The 20,122-nt window shown below is 38.6% G+C and overlaps 3 non-coding genes across 3 annotated transcripts; all 3 read right to left on the bottom strand.

Moving 5' to 3' along the window:
• Positions 1-1,563: 1,563 nt before the first annotated feature.
• Positions 1,564-1,635, bottom strand: TRNAD-GUC (transfer RNA aspartic acid (anticodon GUC)). The gene has a single exon. It is a non-coding gene; the product is annotated as a tRNA-Asp (tRNA).
• Positions 1,636-2,257: 622 nt separating this feature from the next.
• TRNAS-AGA (transfer RNA serine (anticodon AGA)) lies at positions 2,258-2,339 on the bottom strand. Its single transcript has one exon. It is a non-coding gene; the product is annotated as a tRNA-Ser (tRNA).
• Positions 2,340-9,701: 7,362 nt separating this feature from the next.
• Positions 9,702-9,783, bottom strand: TRNAS-AGA (transfer RNA serine (anticodon AGA)). Its single transcript has one exon. It is a non-coding gene; the product is annotated as a tRNA-Ser (tRNA).
• Positions 9,784-20,122: the final 10,339 nt, after the last annotated feature.

The raw sequence follows: 20,122 nt of genomic DNA, 5'->3' as shown, positions 1-20,122 counted from the left end.
GCATTACCTGTTTTGCAGCAATAACAATGATTGTGATTGTAGCTTCAATATAAATCGTTGGTTTGTAGACAGTACCATACATACTGTATCTTCTCGGCCTAAAAATTCGAGAGCCCAAGAATGGGAAAGGTTTATTAAACCACAGGAAGTGGATGTTGAAGCTAACCTCTGGCTGCCGAGCCCTTATTATTTTTATTCTATTGATTTTGTTAAATGCCTTCATCTTACAGCTTAGAAAAATTCAAGGTGACGTTCTCTGGCCCCAGTCTATTCTTCCTATCTTCTCCAGCACATTCAAAGACCAAGAACACTTATCTGGGCTTTACAGTAGATTCAGGAAACAAAGTGTAACTTCAGACACTCAGTACTTTGGTTCTCATACAGAATAAAGTTGGGAAGGAAAGGTCGAGAGAGGAAAAGAAAAGATACGGAAAAACAAGAAAACGGAAGAGAGGAGAAAGGCCAGGAGATGGAAGGAAAGGAACAAAAGAGAAGCTAGCAGGGTGCCAAATTTAGGAATGTTCTCACCCCTGTTGCCCACTTTTATTCTGCGTTTCCTCTGTCTTAGCAACCCCTAAATGCCCTTGCTCTTGTTCTGACAGGCAACTTTCCACTATCTCCACTCTTTGAAATCAGCCCCTGATGTCAAGGCACTTCTTAAAGTCCAACTCCTCCACAGAGGCACTTGGATTGTTTCCAGTTTGGCTATTATAACTAGTGCTGCCATGAATATTCTTGTACATGTATTTCAGTGAATATAAATAAATATTTTTGTTGGAGAGATATACTTATGGGTGGAATTACAGAGTCACAGTACATGTATACATTCAAGCTTTAATATATAATGCTAAATCATTCTCGCAAGTGATTGAGCCAATTTACACCCCCTGAGCAGGTATCACATTGTCCTGATTGCTGTGGCTTTTTAAGTACCCCCCGCCCCATTTCAGGAATCTCAATTTTTATTTTAAATCTGACACACATTCACTAACACATTGCCTGAAGCTTCAGATATTGTTGAAAGCAGCAGTGCTGACATTCCTCATGTGCTCCTGAAACTTGGGAATCTCCTCAAAAGTCTGTGGCCACTTTGTCATCTTCCCTCATACATTTGATCGACATCTTGTGGATTCTTTAGTTTGGAGTTGCCCAGGTCAGCCAGTGCAGCTGGAGCACACACGAGCCCCCAGCTGGGCCATGTCGGTATCTTCATTCCAGGCTTTGATGTCTAGAAGGATGAAGGACTTGAATATTTACATGAGCTTCTTGACCATGCAAATAAAAGGCAGATGCTAGACAACTGAATTCTCGTTAACTTTTAATGAGTACATTTTGTGTCATTTAAACCTAGATTCTCCTATGGGCCTTAAAGTAACTGTGACTTTGAGGTTTCAGAATTGACTGGAATGTTTCTCTGATCAGAGCAGCTGGTCTCAGGAGTGAAGAAAGTCTAGAGGGTCCAGTGGCAGTTAAAGGGGAATGGCAGAGGGGTGCCACCGCAGCTCTGCCCTCAGAGCCAGCTAGGGGCCATCAGTGGGCAGAAGATGCAAAAACACAACTTTCCTCCCCGTCGGGGAATCGAACCCCGGTCTCCCGCGTGACAGGCGGGGATACTCACCACTATACTAACGAGGAAGAACTGGGTGTGAGTGTGTTTGACTATCTCTAATAAACTTAAGTACTCTTGTCCACTTTTTTAAGTCTGTAAGTTTGTATTCTACTAAATTGATTATACTTGGCGAATTTACAGTTTAATCTGCCGCCTGAGCCAAAACGACGGGGTCTGTCAGGACAGCCTGCTCTTTCGATTGTGATGGTGTCGAGATCTCTGACAGTGTTTCTAGTCATTTGCCAACAGCGAGACCGGGTGACCAAAGCAGTTGAACCATTGATTCCACAGAAACTGATAACTGACCAAAGACTTGGACCTCTGACTAGTACTAAATTTCCATGAAGAGGAAAGCACTATCAAGACTTGTAACAAGTATAGGCTTCAGGAGGGTTTGGAGGGCAGGGAAAAGCGAGGTGTCCCCGAGAACCGTGCAAAGGTTCCACTAAGGGAAAATGATTAGGTATCTACTAATTAAGGCACCCGCAATCTTAATGAAAATGGTAGGTATTCAATAACTTCCACCCTCCATTGTTGTGGGGTTTCAGGATCGGGGAAGTACCAAACACATTCAGTTCGCAACACGTGAGTTGGTTTAAATTTCTTTCTTCTAAATTTTCTCTTGTTAATTATCTAAAACCTAGAACTCGTAGTCGGCAGGATTCGAACCTGCGCGGGGAGACCCCAATGGATTTCTAGTCCATCGCCTTAACCACTCGGCCACGACTACAAGGACTCACCACGTTTTTTTTCATGTTATAGACATGAAGAAATGCAAATCAGGATAATTACTGTCTAGGTACAAGAAAATTGGCTTTGTGAGTTGAACGCAAACTTTCAGGTACAAGGAGAGTTTGGTTAAAAAAACTAAAATAAAAGCCAACCTCCTGTGCCACCTGGACAAGAGCACTGGAATGAGAGTCCTCCCGCGTGAGGATGATCATCATCAGCATTCCAAACAAACAATAGAAACTTCACGTTAGTAAACAGTGAGTGAGCTCCCGTCGGCTCCCGGAAGTAGGCTGTGGTCTGAGCTCTGGCAGTGGAGTCTCTGCAACTGGAACTAAACTTCGCTAATTACGAAGTGGAGTGAGACCCTAACTTATGGTCCCCACTTATCCATTGCCTTTGAACAGCCCGTCTTCCGATAGCCCTGGACACTCGTAGGTAATTGAAGACAGAGTGGAAGATTGCATAACTTGTGGGAAATCAGCACTTTGATCAAAGTGGAAACTGGGCAGAAACAGCTGGTGATTTACATGATTTACATGGTTACAATGCAAGGATGTCCACTGTGGCGTTGTTTGTATATAGCATATAAATATGCTAACCAGTAAGGGAATGGTGTGATGCATTCCTATCACAGGGTACCATGCAGCTGTTAAAGAATTAGATTCTTATCGTTTTACTTGGAAATGTGTGTAAACTTTAATCCACAAAATAGCGAACATAAATAGTTCTATTTATATCGAATGAACCCCCAAATTAAAGTCCATTAAAAACATCCGAAGGGACGCTCACCAATCTAACAAAAGAGCAAAATGGAATGTAAGTGAGAGATTAAAATATCAATTTCGATTACTTTTGTATTCTTTACATTTGTCATAAAAACAATCTCTGCATTATTTATATAATTGAAAAATTAAAAATGGAAAAGCAGACTGCATTATTTATGTAATTGGAAAATTAAAAATGGAAAAACAGGCTACAATATGCCATTGCATACTTACACATTTAAAAACTGGTTGTGTAAAAACAAAAAAAGTTAATGCTAATTTATCTGAGGCGTTGAATCATAGCTCCTCATCGTTTTCTTCTTTTAGCTCTTCTCTCTTTCAAATTTTCAAGCAAAGTATATGTATTTATTTGTATTTCTACTTGAAGTGTTCCCACACTTCCTTAAGACTACAAGATGATTGTAATACCTTGTTATCTGTTTGAAGAAATAAGGAGTGGTGTGGCATGGATATTGAACCAGTAAAAATAATGCTACTATCTATTCGAAATTTCACATTTTAGAAAATGCTTTCATATTCAAGATCTCATGCAACTCTCAGAACAGTTCCATGAGGTGCTGCCACCCACTTTTACAATAAGAAAAATGTTCAGATAAGAGAAGTTTGTACATTCACAGGGCTACTGAGTATTGAAATCAAACCATCTTACTCTGCATCGATTACTCTTTCCTTACAGAGATGGAAAATGACACCTTTAAGAAAAGAAAGACACAGTCCTCTCAGCATTCAAAGGATAAATCCCACTTGGTCGCAGCATATCACCCTTTTTAACAATTGCTGATTCAATTTGCTAACACTTGTTAAGAATATTTACACCTATTTTCATGAGGAACATTCGTTTGTAATTTTTTTTTTTCTCAAACTGTGATCTGGTGTTTGTTCACTTTGTTTTTGCTGAGGTAGGGCTATTTCACTTTTTATTTTTTATGGTAGCTTATTTTATTGAGGTAAAATATATATGTTTAATTTACCATCTTTACCATTTTTAAGTGTACAGTTCAGTAGAAATAAATACATTTATATTCTTTGTTTCCCTTCATCCCCCCCCAAGTTTTGATATCAACTAATATTCAATTCATAAAATGAGTAGGAAAGTGTTCTCTACTTTTCCAGTTTCTGGAAAAGTTTATGTACACATGATATTATTTCCTCTTTAAAGGTTTGGTAGACTCTACCAATGAAGCCATCTAGGCCTGGATTTTTCTTTTTGAGAGGTTTTTAATTATAAATTACATTTTTAACAGTTATATTACAATTCAGATTATTTCTTGAGTGGGCTTTAGTAGTTTCTATCTTTTGAGAAATTGATGTATTTCGTCTAATTTGTCAAATTAATTGGTATATTATCCAAAAGATTATTTTATTTTTTGTATAATCTGGGTAAATGTCCCCTCTTTCTTTCCTGCTACATTTATTTTCTGAGCAGTCTGACTGGAGATTTATCGATATTATTCATCTTTTCAAAGCACTGGTTTTTGGATTTCATTGATCTTCTCTACTGTTTTTCTATTTCATTCCCTTTTGCTCTTTAATATTTGTTCTCTTTTACTTACTTTGAATTTAATTTACTCTTCTTTTTCTAGTTTGTTAAGGTGAAACTATAGATGATTGATTGACACTTTTTTTTTTTTTTAAGGGTCTGGCTCTGTCACCCAGGCTAGGGAGCAGCTGGGGTGTAGTGGCACGATCTCTGCTTGCTGCAGCCTCCACTTCTCTAGCTCAAGCATTCTTCCCACCTCAGCCTCCTGAGTAGCTGGGACTGCAGTCACCCGCCAGCCACCAGCCTGGCTTCTCCCTCCCTCCCTCCCTTCCTTCCTCTCTCCCTTTCTCTTTCTCTCTCTTTCTCTCCCTCCCTTCCTTCCTTCCCTCCCTCCGTCCTTTCTTTCTCTTTCTCTCCCTCCCTCCTTCTCTTCTTTCCTTCCCTCCTCCCCTCCTTTTCCTTCCTTTCTTTCTTTCTTTCTTTCTTTCTTCCTTCCTTCCTTCCTTCCTTCCTTCCTTCCTTCCTCCTTCTCTCTCTCTCTCTCTCTTTCTTTCTTTCTTTCCTGTTCTTCTGGTACAGATGGGGTCTCACCATGCTGCCCAGGCTGGTCTCAAATCCCTGGGCTCAGGCACTCCTCCTGCCTCAGCCTCCCAAAGTGCTGGGATTACAAGCATGAGCCACAGCACCTGGCCACTTTTTTCTTCTATAATACAAACTTTTTTTCTTTTTTCTATAAAAGTTTTTATTCTATGAAAAGCTTTAGCTGCATTTTGTTATATTTTGTTATCATTTTTATTTAGTTCAAAATAATTTAAATCTCCCTTGTGATATATTATTTGGTTTTAGGTTATTTTGTTTAATTTATGTTAATTGATACCTGGTTTAATTCTGTCGTGGTCAGAAAATATACTTCCTGTAATTTCAGTCCTTTTAAGCTTACTGTGACTTATTTTTTAGTCCAAAATAAGGTCTGTCTTGGTAAGTATTCTATGAGTGCTTGAAAAGAAAGTTTTCTGTTATTGCTGAGAATAGCATTATATAAATGTTAATGATGTCAAATTTGTGGTAATGTGGTTCAAATCTTCTGTATTCGTACTGAATTTTCAGACTACTTGTTCTATCAATTACTGAGAAAGAAGTGTTAAAATTTCCAACTATCAGCCTGGCGCAGTGGCACACGCCTGTTATCCCAGCACTTTGGGAGGCCAAGGGGGGTGGATCACCTGAGGTCAGGAATTTGAGACCAGCCTGACCAACATAGTGAAACCTCGTCTCTATTAAAAATACAAAAATTAGCTGGGTGTGGTGGTGGGCACCTGTAATCCCAGCTACTTGGGAGGCTGAGGCAGGAGAATCACTTGAACCTGGGAGGCGGAGGTTGCAGTGAGCTGAGATCACACCACGGCGCTCCAGCCTGGGCAACAGAGCAAGACTCTGTCTCAAAAAATAAATAAATAAATACATAAATACATAAATAATAAAAAATGTAATTTCCAACTATATTTGAGTAATTTTTCTATTTCTCCTTGCAGTTTAGCAGGTTTTGCTACACATATTTTGAAACACTATTTGTAGGTGCATACATGTAGGGTTGTTGTGGCTTCTTGGTGTATTGACCTCTTTATCATTATTAAATGTTCCTCTAAATCTGATTATAGTCAGTAAATAGGGCTATTTCTTTCTCATTTGTTCCCTTTTCCCAGGTATCAAAATTAGTCACTGCCTATTGTCTATCTGAAGAAAGTGGTTATATATACTTTGCACAGTTTTCCAGTTGTTTAAGGTGGTAGGGTAAGTCTGGTTTCTATTACTTTACCATGGGGAAGAAACAGGAGTCCTTTTGGCACTGGTCTTAAAATGACCAATTTGACTTTAATCCTGGTGGCATATCACCCTTTCCATTGAGTTGTGTTTACTGATCCTCTTCCTCCATGATCCTTTTCTTGACTATACACTTTCATAATTAACAATGTGAGAGTCAACAATTGCAACAGGCCCATGAAAAATAATTGGTTATTAGATACATGGATACCTTCTTTTATAAAATGTTTGTTCAAGTTTTTGATCATTTAGTTGAGTCATTGATACATAGCAGTCAGGATTCAATAAAAGAAGCAGAACCACTGGGATGCACTTCAAGCTTCAGCATTATAAAGACTGTGGGGCAGGCTATCAAGAAAGGAAGAAGGAGGTAAAGTGGGGAATATTAGAACAAGCTGGAACCCACAAGCATGAACTGGAGCCCCACAGGATGAACTGAAATCTGTGTCAGCTCTTGTTGCCTCTCCTTGGTGTTGTAGTATTCTACAGAAGACAGGGTCCTTTGCTTGAAACTAAACACAAACATTTGGTTCAAAAATTACAGAGGTTGAAGGAGAACCCACAGGAAGGTGGGGTAGTTGCAGGCAGAAATACTGCCATGTGACAAGATAAGTCAGCAAGTGAGTTAGCATGAGCTACAAAATGACTGCTACTTAGCTTTCTTTCTCAAATCTTCTGCAAGAATATCTCTTGGGGACCATCCTAACCAGAGACACACAGAGAAAGAAATTCTGGGGAATGTAGTTCAGCCTGGCTAAGTTGATACCATAGCAGTGAAGATAATGTTTGGTATCAATTAAAAATAAAATTTAAATTAAAAAAAGAAAATGTGTTAATTTTACATATATAATTAATAACTTAATTGAAGATTTGCAATAAGTCATGATATACATGTTGTATAAGTCCTCCAACTTTGCTATCTTCTTTAATCTTTTCTTGTTTTTATTTTTTTCTATTTTTTCTTTTCTTTGAATCTGTAAACTAGAGATTTTCTTGTTTTCTTAGCCAGGCAGTTTTTTGAGATGGAGTCTCGCTCTGTCGCCCAGGCTGGAGTGCAGTGGCGCAATCTCGGCTCACTGCAAGCTCCGCCTCCTGGGTTCAGGCCATTCTCCTGCCTCAGCCTCTCCGAGTAGCTGGGACTACAGGCGCCCGCCACCACGCCCGGCTAATTTTTTTGTATTTTTAGTAGAGACAGGGTTTCACCGTGGTCTCGATCTCCTGACCTCGTGATCCGCCCGCCTCGGCCTCCCAAAGTGCTGGGATTACAAGCGTGAGCCACCGCGCCCGGCCTCTTGTTTTCTAAAGTTGCTTTACCTTTTAAATATATTTTTGAAACTGCTAGTTAAACTTTAAAAAATACAGACTCAGAACTTAACTGGGATTCATTGAAACTATTGATTAATTTGGAAATAGTTTTCATCTTGATGAAATTGAGTCTAACAAGACATAAATGTTATTTTTCCTCCACTTCCTCCATTTAATTTCCACCAGCAACGTTTTATAGTTTTAAGTGTAGATTTATTGCATATCTTTTGCTAGATTTATTTTTTTTTTATTTTATTTATTTATTTTTTGAGACAGAGTCTCGCCCTATCTCCCAGGCTGGAGTGCAATGGCATGATCTCCACTCACTGCAGCCTCCACCTCCCGGGTTCAAATGATTCTCCTGCCTCAGCCTCCCGAGTAGCTGGGATTACAGGCACATGCCATCACGCCCGGTTAATTTTTGTATTTTTAGTAGAGACGGGATTTCACCATGTTGGTCAGGCTGGTCTTGAACTCCTGACCTTGTGATCCGACCCGTCGGCCTCCCAACGTGCTGGGATTACAGGAGTGAGCCACTATGCCTGGCCGTTAGATTCATTGTCAGACTTCAAAATTTTTGCTGCTATTGGGAATGGAGTATGTTAATTTTAATTTCCACTTATGCATATACACATTTTGGATATGGTCAGTAAAGAAAAGAAGAAACAGACAAATGATGTTCAATTATAGCTGAAAGTGAGCATCTACATATTATTTCAAATGTGAGGTAGAGTGACTGAAGAAATAATTGTGCATAACTCTGCTGCACAATAATATCAATATCAATATTTTACATTTTAAACGCTAACTTTTAAATAACATAATGGTAATAATTAAAAATTAAAATGTTGATTAACATTTCAGATTTATTTTATACGCAAGAAGGTTACAGATTTTTATACGCAAGAAGGTTACAGACTTCAACGGTGGCTTCACAGAAAAGCTGATTTAACATTCAGAATTCAGTGCACTTCTTCAAATTCTTCTTCCTTTAACTTATACTTTTCAAAATAACCAAATATAATGCAAAATAAGTAAGCTGCATAAATCACGTAATGAGTAATAAAAAAGGTAAGTTGACAGTGGAGAAACTTAATAGACATCATCTTAATTCATCACAGTTAACATAAAGTATCAGTACGAATTAACATCATGTGCCACTGGATTTGAAGAATGGTAAAGGACCTTGCTTCACTTCTGTGGTATTCTTGCCAAAATAATCTGAATATAAATCGGAGGAAGTATCAGACAAATTCAAATTGAGGGGGCTGACCTACCTTTTTTTTTTTTTTTTTTTTTTGAGACAGAGTCTCGCTATGTGGCCCAGGCTGGAATGCAGGGGTGCAATCTTGGCTCACTGCAACCTCCACCTCCCGGGTTCAAGCGATTCTCCTGCTTCAGCCTCCCGAGTAGCTGGGATTACAGACGCGCGCCACCACGCCCAGCTAAGTTTTGTATTTTTAGTGGAGACGGGGTTTCGCCATGTTGGCCAGGCTGGTCTTGAACTGGCCTCAAGCGATCCGCCCACCTCGACCTCCCAAAGTGCTGGGATTACAGGCGTAAACCACCGGGCCCAGCCCTACTTTTCCAAGTGAGACATATTTGTTAACACAAAGATGAGAGATACCTTATGAATATAAATACTTGTTTTCTTCCCGGGCGCAATTCCGTGAAGGAAATTCGAGGCAGGGGGTTCGAAGACAGGAAATGAGGCAGCATGGCCAAGACCTGCGTTTTGCTCATAGAAAATATTGCTTATTTTTAGGCAAATAAGAAGTAATGTTGAGATCACTGGCACGATGGGAACCCAGTGGCAGTAGAGGTTTGAATGAACGAGGTATCTGGACAAGTCAAGTCAAGAAGTTTGCACCCTTGTGGTAGGAAATGGGTGGTAAGGATTTCCTTGTTAGGTAATTTCACACTGTCAAACTGATGGGTTAAGTTAGCTCACTTGGAGCAAAAATCGCCCCGTAGTCGGCAGGGTTCGAACCTGCGCGGGGAGACCCCAATGGATTTCTAGTCCATCGCCTTAACCACTCGGCCACGACTACAGCTGTGAAACCTTAGCCTTTGATATATTGGCGCAATCACGTGTCAGGTGACGTGTGCAAATTTCTGTCTTTGGTGAGTTTTTTGGAAATGCTAAGGTAAAATGAGAATTCTAGGAAAGGAAGTCAGGACGTCCTTGGTAATTGAGAGCACTGCAATTAGAGAGAGTCCTCATTGCATAAGCATTAACGTTTCCAGCAAATATCGTCAGTCGAATAACATCCAGCGAGCGCCTGCCTGCCCCGGGACCGGCCAGGCTTCTGTACTCGCCGGAGCTGGCACCAAACCTAGCTGGTACCGACGGGGAGTCATGGCCAACTCTCCTCTACCGGGATGTTCGGACTTCCAGGAGCCCAAAGCTCCTAGGTGAACAACGGTGTTCGTAGGGGATTCCAGGCACGGGATCGCTTCCCCTGATTTGTGTCTTAGGTGGAGGGAGCGAAAAATTATGTGGAAAAGTCTCCTCTATGTCCCTTCGTTGTGACATTGTTATGTCTTTTAGGCTCAGAATCTGGTTTGAGTTTTGGCCGACACAAGGGCTTCCCGCGTTGCTCTAAATTTAGCCAACTCAGCAGGTTTTCTTTTTCTCCCTCTTACATTTTGACCTTAATATCTCAATAACAGTGTTTTCCTAAGACCTGAGAGTGATTTTGTCTAGCCCGCTTAGAGAGTCTTAATCTAATTTTCTAAAGAAGAAAGAGAGGTAGAGGAAGAGGAGAAAAGGGAGAGTGGGCAGAGGAGAAGAGAACATGACAGATGGGTCTATTGTGACATCTGAAAGGAGGAGAGGAGAGGGGTGAAGAGAAGAGTGAAGGCTTTGCTATGGAAATATTAATAAAATCAACTATAAGAAATCCCATGGTTTAACAAAAGGGAGTCTGCTCTCAGGGGAGTATTAAGCTGAGTTTGGAGTAAGAGAACCAGATTCCATATTTAACTGAGGAGTCTGTTATTTAAACTTTCTTGTTAAAATGAGTATCAGTCACATAAACCTCCTTTAAAAATCGTGTCAAGTTATGAAATGACTAAATACAAATTTAAAGGAAAGTATAAGTTGTGATAGAAGGTGTTTCCATGTCATATCATATCCCTTTTATTTGGTCTACACATTTTAACAAGCATATAACATTTTAATTCGATTCCTTCAGAACTCTAGTTTGAAGGGAGTTAAATACTGAAGAAATAACAGACTTTTCATGCTTAAAAAAGTCAGCAAAAAGGAAACTCGCTGTGATTAATATTAATGTGAACTGAATTTATTGAATCAATTCTTGTTTTGCTTAGAATAAAATGAACAGAGACTTGTGATAGCTTCAATCCTTTTTTTTTTTTTTCTCCTCATTCATATGTGTGAACCAAAGCATGGCAGAATAGATTCAGGTAAAACAAATGAATCAGGGTTCACTTGTAGGAAACAAAACTATTCTAGACATTTTAGTCCCAAACTGAAAACAGTCCAAAGTCCATCAACAATAGAAAAGATAGTTGTTTTTCATACAAAGGAAGAGTAGAGCAATAAGAACAAAGAATTTTCAATTACACACAAATTGGAAGAATCTTACAAACATAATATTGAAGTGATGCCATACACAAAGGCATACATGCTTTTGTTCATATATACTGTAGCTCAAAACAAACTAAACAAATCTGTGGTGTTAGAAATCAGGAAGGTGATTGTTGAAGGTAATTACACCGAGAAAGGCCATGAAGAGACTTGCTGGAGATCTTGGGAATGGTTCTATTTCTCAGTCTGAGTTCTGGGTTCATAGGTGTGTTCACCTTGTGAAAATTTCTTGAGCTGTGTAATTATGGTTTATATACTTTTCTGCATCAATATTGTGTTATACATCAATTAAAAATGTACTTAGGCAAGGTGTGGTGGCTCACATATGTAATCGCAGCACTTTGGGAGGCCAAGGTGGGAGGATCACTTGAGGCCAGGCATCCAAGACCAACCTGGGCAACAGCCTGGGCAACGAAGCGAGACCCTCATCTCTACAAAAAAAAATTAATTACATTAATTAATTAACTAATTAATTTTATTTTTGAGATGGAGTCTCACTCTGTTGCCCAGGCTGGAGCGCAGTGGCACGATCTCCACCTCCTAGGTTCAAAGGATTCTTCTGCCTCAGCCCTACGAGTAACTGGGATTACAGGCACACGCCACCACGCCCAGCTAATTTTTGTATTTTCAGTAGAGACAAGGTTTCGCCATGTTGGCTAGGCTGGTCTTGAATTCCTGACCTCAGGTGATCCACCTGCCTCAGCCTCCCAAAGTGCTGTGATTAGAGGCATGAGCCACTGTGCCTGGCCAAATTAAATAATAAAAAAAGTACCCAAGAATCAAAACCTCTCAAGCTATTTTAAATAAAATGGGATTAATAAAGAATGTAGAGGCTTACAAAATTTTTAGAAGAGAGGAAGGTATCAGTTCTAATTTGATTCTGCAGGAATTGTTCCCAAAATAACCTCAAGGAAATAGTCTCCATCAAGGCTGTTGTTGTTCCCACAATCAAGAAAGTAGGAAATCAAGATGCTTCTACTAGAATTGTTCATTTCAGGTAAGTCTGTCAGTGATTGGTGCCCAGGTCTTAATTTATAAAGATGATGGAGTGAAGACACAGAGAGGTCAATGCCATTGAAAGAAAATTATAATGTTATTCACAGTTTCCCTAGAAACGAGAAGTGCAGCACACCATGCAGGGCCACATTGGGAAGTACCAGTGTCACCCAGGAGGCAGAAAGGAGTGGAAAGGAAGGCATAAATTAAAGTCTTTATTGGGGTTTCCATGGGAAAGGCAAGGCAAATCAGGGTAAACAGTTTAGAATTGGCCAGTTTGAATAATTCTGGCAGGCTTTGGATATAGAGGCTGTCCCTGGTTGTCTGATATTTGGCCCTTAGTTGATTTACCCCAGGGGAAATATTGGCTTAGTGTGTGTTAGATAAAGGAGGTCATTCAAAGTATGGACTCTGGATAGTAGGAGATGTAAATAACTGGCTATAGTTTGGGCCCTCTGATCAATGATGCCAAATGGATCAATGGATGCCAAATAGACAAATACAGGCTCAAAGAAAACACAGAGCAGTCAGAAAGCAATTTACATTTCTAAACAAGTTGCCAAATTCTGTTGCTGCTGGTCTGGGAACGATACTTTGAGAATCACATTTTGCAGAGCACAGCATGCCTCCCAGATGTGAATGAGCAAACTGATGCTCCTTATGTTGTGTTCCTCTGCAGAAAACCCCAATGAGTCCATGACAATGCTTGTGAACACAAAACAACAGAAACAGAAGGCTCCTTATTTCCATATTTGAAAATCCTGAGGCAAAGCTTAAATCACACCCAGAACCCTATCTGCAAGAATTGGAGAAATGTTGTTCTTTCTAGCCTCTGGTCTAGGAAAGCTCACTTGAAGGAGTTGGAGATGGTTACTACCAATCTACTATACCCTGTACAGATGTTGAAGCTGAAATGTTTTGCCAAAATAGAGGGCCTTCCCAGAGGATTAAAAGTAATGTCAGTATTGCACTGGGAGGGAACTTTCACTATCCTTGAAAGAGGACCCAGTGTAATAGACTGGTGTATTAGTCCATTTTCACATGTTCCAGGGCAGGAAGCATCCAGCACGGGAGAAAGATGTGGGCTGAGAGGCTAGGCCCATCTTGTCCCTTCAAGTTTTTCTGCCTGCTTTATATTCGCTGGTGGCTAATTAGATGGTGCCCACCCAATTAAGGGTGGGTCTGCCTCCTCCAGCCCAGTGACTCAAATGTTAATCTCCTTTGGCAACACCCTTATAGACACACCCAGAATCAATATTGCATCCTTCAATCCAATCAAATTGACAGTCAGTATTAATCATCACACTAGACATGAATCCTTTCTCATAAATATGTATTACAAATATCTTCTTCTATTCTGTGCTTTGCCTTTTCACATTGTTGATGGTGTCTTTGGATGACTGAAGTTCTGAAGTCTGAAAGGTCAGTTTATCAATGTTTCTTTTATAGTTATTGCTTTTTGTGCTTATTAAACAGGAAGTATTTGCCAACCCAAAGTTCATGACAATAGTTCATTGTTTTCCTTTATAACTTTTATTGTTTTAACTTGATTTGGATCTTTAATCCATCTTGAATTTTTTTAGGGAATAATTTAAGGAAGACGTTAGTGCCCACATTGTCTTCCTTTGTATATCCAGTTGATTCAGCATCACCTTTGGAAAAATCTATCTCTTTCCCTGATTGAATTGCGTTGTATGTGGTTTTACATAGGTAGATCCATTTTGTTTCATTGATCTCTATCTTTATGTCAGTAACACTCTTTCTTAATCAGTATAAAATAAATCTCATTATGTGGTAGTGAAAGTCCTTCAGATCTGCTCTTCCTCTGAAAGATTTCCTTGGTGATTCTAGGTCCTTTCCAGTTGCACATGTGTTTTAGAAACAACCTGTTGCCGGGCGCGGTGGCTCACGCTTGTAATCCCAGCACTTTGGGAGGCCGAGGCGGGCGGATCACGAGGTCAGGAGATCGAGACCACGGTGAAACTCCATCTCTACTAAAAATAAAAAAAAAAAATTAGCCGGGCGTGGTGGCGGGCGCCTGTAGTCCCAGCTACTCGGAGAGGCTGAGGCAGGAGAATGGCGTGAACCCGGGAGGCGGAGCTTGCAGTGAGCCGAGACTGCGCCACTGCACTCCAGCCTGGGCGACAGAGCGAGACTCCGTCTCAAAAAAAAAAAAAAAAAAAGAAACAACTTGTCAATTCTACCAAAAGTCCTGTTTCAATATTTTATTTCAATTACATTGAATCTGAGCCTTTCAGTCAATGAATATTTTATATCCCTTCTTTTTTTTGATATTTTAAAAATTATATGCACAGTGATTTGTAGCTATTAATGTACCACTCCTACATATTTTTATTACATTTATTATCGTATTTATTATTAGGCCATTGATAGTGTTCTTGATATTGTAAATCACATTTTAAAAATGTATTGTCTATTTTTTCAAAGTACATATGAAAACAACATATATTTGAATATTAGTTTTTGTACCCAGCAAACTTATTTTCACTTAATGATTCTAATGATTTGTAGATGTTAGAGATTTTTCAAATACATAAATACATTATCTGCCAATGATGGCAGTCCTATTTCTTCATTTCAATCTTAATATCTTTTAATACTTTGTCTTATGTAATGGCCTAAGATCCCCAACAATGTTGAATAGCAGTGGTGATAGTGGTCATGCTTGTCTTGGTCCCAATATCTGGGAGAAAGTGCTAAATATTTACTATAATTAGGATATTAAATGTAGGATTTTGTATATATGCATTCTGGGATTAAGAAATTTCCTTTCTATACATAGATTGCTTTCTTTTTTTAACCAATGTGGTGTTGAATTTTGTCAAATACTTTTACTGCATCTACTGATATGATCATTTGTTTTTTTCTCTTATACTTTGTGGTAAATTTAAAGTGATTGATTTTTTTATATTAAAGAATTCGTGTTACTGAAACACATTACAGCTTAACATTTGACTGTTCTTTCTGCATATTACTGGGTCTGATTGTTCTTACTGTCTTTAGTGGTTTTTAGTGGTTTTATATCTAGAAGGTTTAACACAAAGATTGACTTGTAATTTCTTCTTTAGTAATTCCTTGTCAGGTTTTAGTATAAAGATTATACTGGCCCTACAAAGAAAATTGTGAAGAGTTTTCATTTTTTTCTATTTTCTAAAAGAGTATGTGTATATTAGATCTTCCTTAACATTTTAAGATTTCAGCAATGAAGCCATTTTTGCATAGTGTTTGCCTGCATTGTCCAGGAGACGGAGGTTTCAGTGAGCCAAGATCACACCATTGCACTCCAGCTCTAGCGACAGGGTGGGACTCCGTCTCAAAAACAAACAAACAAACAAAATAGATTGGGCCTGGTGCAGTGGTTCCTGCCTGTAATCCCAGCACTTCGGGAGGCTGAGGCCAGTGGATCTCGTGAGCCCAGAAGTTAGAGACCAGCCTAGGCTATATAGAATATTAATCTAGATATTAATCATTTGATGGCTTCAGATATAGATATAGATATAGATACAGATATAGATATAGATATAGGTATTGCAAATGCCTTTTCCATTCCTTGGCTGTGTTTTCACTCTTTTAATGCTGTCTTTTGCAGCCAATACATCCCTTATTTAAAATAAGCCCAATACATCTTATTTTATGATTTATGTTCCTTATGTACTGTTTGAGAAATCTTTGCCTAGCCCAAGATCGTGAAGATGTTCTACTGTGTTTTCTTCTAGAAATTTTATCTTTTTTTCTATCACATTGATGTCTATTATATAATAAAATAATTTTGTTTATAATGTGACATAGGGGTCAAGGTTTATTTTTACTCTATGTGATTAAAAAGATCATTCCTACTTGACTGAATTGACCTACCTGTTTTGTAAAGTGGCAGCGTAAGTTTTCAAGCTTAGTTAATCTTCTACAATATTGACATGATTTTTCAAATTCCTTTGCATTTACAAAAATACACTTAATTTCCACAAAAATACATGCTGGTATTTTGATTGGGATTTCATTGAATCTATTGATCAATTTAGGAAAAATTAATATCCTAACAATATTAAATCTTCCAAATTATAAACCTGATATATCATTTCACTTATTTAAGTCTTCTTTAATTTATCCCAGTAATGTTTTTTAGTTTTTATTATAGTTTTTTTCACACTTTTTTTACATTTATTAATGCTGTTGTAAATGGAACTTTTTGTTGTTGTTGTTTTATGAAACAGTGTCTCACTTTGTCACCCACGCTGGAGTGTAGTGGCATGATCATGGCTTACTGCACCCTTGACCTTCCAGGTTCAAGCGATCCTCTTACCTCAGCCTCCCAAGTAGCTGAGACCACAAATGTGCACCACCACGCCTGGCTAATTTTTTTAAACAATGTTTTTGTAGAGATAGGTTCTCACTATATTGTCTAGTCTCAGACTCCTGGGCTCAAGAGACTTTCCTGCCTCTGCCTCCCAAAGTGCTGGGATTACAGGTGGGAGCCACTGCACTCATCCTCAAAAATTGACTTTTTAAAATTTCATTTTTCATTTGTTTGTTGCTAGTATATGTGAGCATATTTGATATTTTGTATATTGACTACGAAGTCAGTACCATGCTAAATTTACTTACTAATTCCAATCATTTTTTAGATTCTTCTCAGTTTTGTACACTTATAATCAAGTTATCTTCCAATAATGAAGGCTGTATTTCTTTCCCAATATTAATATCAATCATTTATTTTTCTTATTTTACTGCAGTAGCTACTATTGCCACCATAGTATTGAATAGAAGTGATAATCATGGGCATTCTTCTCATGTTCCCAAACTCAGGTTCATTGTAGGTGTTTTGTAGTTAAGATTTATTACACTAAAGAAATTCCCCTTTATTCTCATTTTGAGAGTTTTTAATCATGAATTGTTGAATTTTATCAAATGCTTAGTCTATGTCTACTAAGATGAAAATTTGGTTTTTATATTTATTCTATTATTGTGGCAAATTACATTTTAAAAAGTTAAACCAAATTTCCATTTCTAGAGTAAATCTCATTTGAATATAATGTTTTGACTTTTAAAATAATATGCTTTATTTACTTTGCTGATATTTTGGTAAAAAGTTTTGAGTCTATGTTTAAAAGAAATATTGGCTTGTAATATTCTGCTCTTGTACTCTCTTTTTGGGTTTTGGTATCAGAATTATGTCTGTGTAGTTAAATTAGCTGAACAATGTTTTCTCTTTTTCAGTTCTCTGAATAGCTTTCTGAAAGACTGATATTATTTATCTCTTACTTGTATGTGGGAATTCACAAGTGAATCTACCTATGCCTGGAGGTGTATATGAGTGGCTCTTTAAATTATGGATTTAATTTTTCCAGTAAGTATAGGACAATAAAGATTTCCTATTGCTTTTTGTGTCAGTTGTGGCATATTGTCTGTCCTTCCTTCCTTCCTTCCTTCCTTCCTTCCTTCCTTCCTTCTTTCTTTCTTTCTTTCTTTCTTTCTTTCTTTCTTTCTTTCTTTCTTCTTTCTTTCTTTCTTTCTTTCTTTCTTTCTTTCTTTCTTTCTTTCTTTCTTTCTTTCTTTCTTTCTTTCTTTCTTTCTCTCTTTTTTGAGACGGAGTCTCACTCTGTGGTCCAGGCTGGAGTGCAGTGGCGCGATCTTGGCTCACTGCAACCTCCACCTCCCGCGTTGAAGCAATTCTTGTGCCTCAGCCTCCAGAGTAGCTGGGATTACAGGCATGTGCCACCAGGCCCAGCTAATTTTCGTATTTTTAGTAGAGACAGGGTTTCACCGTGTTGGCCAGGCTGGTCTCAAACTCCTGACCTCAGGTGATCCACCTGCCTCAGCCTCCTGAAGTGCTGGGATTACAGGCGTGATCCACTGCACCCGTCCATATTGTGTTTTTCAAGGAATGTATCTATTTCATCAAATGTTTCCCATATATTGACATAAACACATTTATAATACCTCTTTCTTGTTTTTAAAATATCTTTAGGGTGTATATATATACACATATAATGTTTCATTCCCAATGCTAGTATTCATGTGTTATCTTACCCTCTTTTTAAAATCAGTCTTATTCAAGGTACATTCATTTTGTCAGTCTTTTCAAAGAACCAAACTTTTACTTTGTTGATTTTCTGTGATGTATGTTTGCTTTCCATTTTATTGATTTGTGCACTTATTTTTAATAGCTCCTTGTACTTTTTGCATTTAAATTGGCTGGCTTTTTATAATCTCTTGAGTTAGATCACTGATTTTCAATCTTTCTATTGTTGTAATACATGTAGTTAAAAGTAAAATTGTTCTCTATAAACAGCTTTAGATGCATTAGACAAATTATAATACGTCTTATTTTCATTATCTTTCAGCTTAAAACATTAAAAAATTTCTATTGTGTTTTCTTCTTTGACCTGTAGAGTGTAGGAAACAAACTGCTTTATTTCCAAACATTCAGAGTCTTCTGGTAGTTTTTCCGGGATACAACAAAGACTGAAGCTTTGTTACAATTTGTCTGGTTTAGTTTTTCCTTGCTGTGAAGGCATAGCCTTACTCCTTTTATGTGGTCCTTACTTTAAAGGTTTATCACTTAGTGCTAAGGATTAGTATTTCTGAAGTCTCAAAACAACAGCCATTTTACCAATGGGGCTCCAACTGGGAGAGGCATGAACATCAACCTCTGTCTCCCTAGAACCATGCAGCTACTGGATCTCTACAGATCATTAGCCTTCCAGTTGCTCTTTCCTGTACTGGAATATCTTCCTGTGTAGGTACAACTTAGGAATTAGCCAGTAATATAAGGAGAATTTATAATACAAATTTGAGATCTTTCTCTGTGGTTCCCTCATCACTTGAATTTTGACCATCAAGTTCTATGCACGTTAGTAGCCCCAAACTCTGACCAATATCTCCTTAGTCCAGCACAACTGCCTCTTTCCACATGAGGTCTATTCCACGATGGTGCAATACAGGACACACCTTCAGGAAGAAAGCACTTTTGAATGTGCAAACTCATATAATGTGCTTCCCTTCTCTCAAGGATTGTAGTTTGTCAAGCCTTGCCTGGGTTGACAGCTCATCAGTGCCTTCCAACAGTTGCTTTAAGTTGGGCATGGTGGCTCACACCTGTAATCCCAGCATTTTGGGAGGCTAAGGCGGGTGGATCACGAGGTCAGGAGTTCAAGACCAGCCTGGCCAACATGGTGAAACCCTGTCTCTACTCAAGATACAGGCCTGTAATCCCAGCCACGTGGGAGGCTGAGCCAGGAGAATGGCTTGAACTCAGGAGGCGGACGTTGTGGTGAGCCAAGATTGTGGCACTGCACAGCAGCCTGGGCGATAGAGCGAGACTCTGTCTCAGAAAAAAAAAAAAAGGCGGAAACAAACAAACAATTGCTTTATAGTTCTTATCCACGATGAATCATTTTTCTTCTAGATTAAAAAAGAAGTAATAGATTAAAAAGAAAGTAATAGAGACAAACAAGATTCAATGTTAGGTGAAAAGGATGGGGCATCAATCACTCTACTGTACAACAGTGTTAACAAAGAAAAGAATCTATTGGCTGAAAGTGCTGCACAATATTATTAACTTTTAAATTCGATGGCCAAAATTTCATGACAAAATGTTAATAATTATTATTTTTCTTTTTTTTTTTTTTTTCGAGACAGAGTCTCGCTCTGTCGCCCAGGCTGGAGTGCAATGCTGCGATCTCAGCTCACTGCAACCTCCGCCTCCTGGGTTCAAGTGATTCTCCTGCCTCAGCCTTCGAGTAGCTGGGATTACAGGTGCC

This window comes from Hylobates moloch, unplaced genomic scaffold (genome assembly GCF_009828535.3).
Source record: "Hylobates moloch isolate HMO894 unplaced genomic scaffold, HMol_V3 SCAFFOLD_20, whole genome shotgun sequence".
NCBI lineage: Eukaryota > Metazoa > Chordata > Mammalia > Primates > Hylobatidae > Hylobates > Hylobates moloch.
This window is presented reverse-complemented; position numbering and strand designations above follow the sequence as displayed.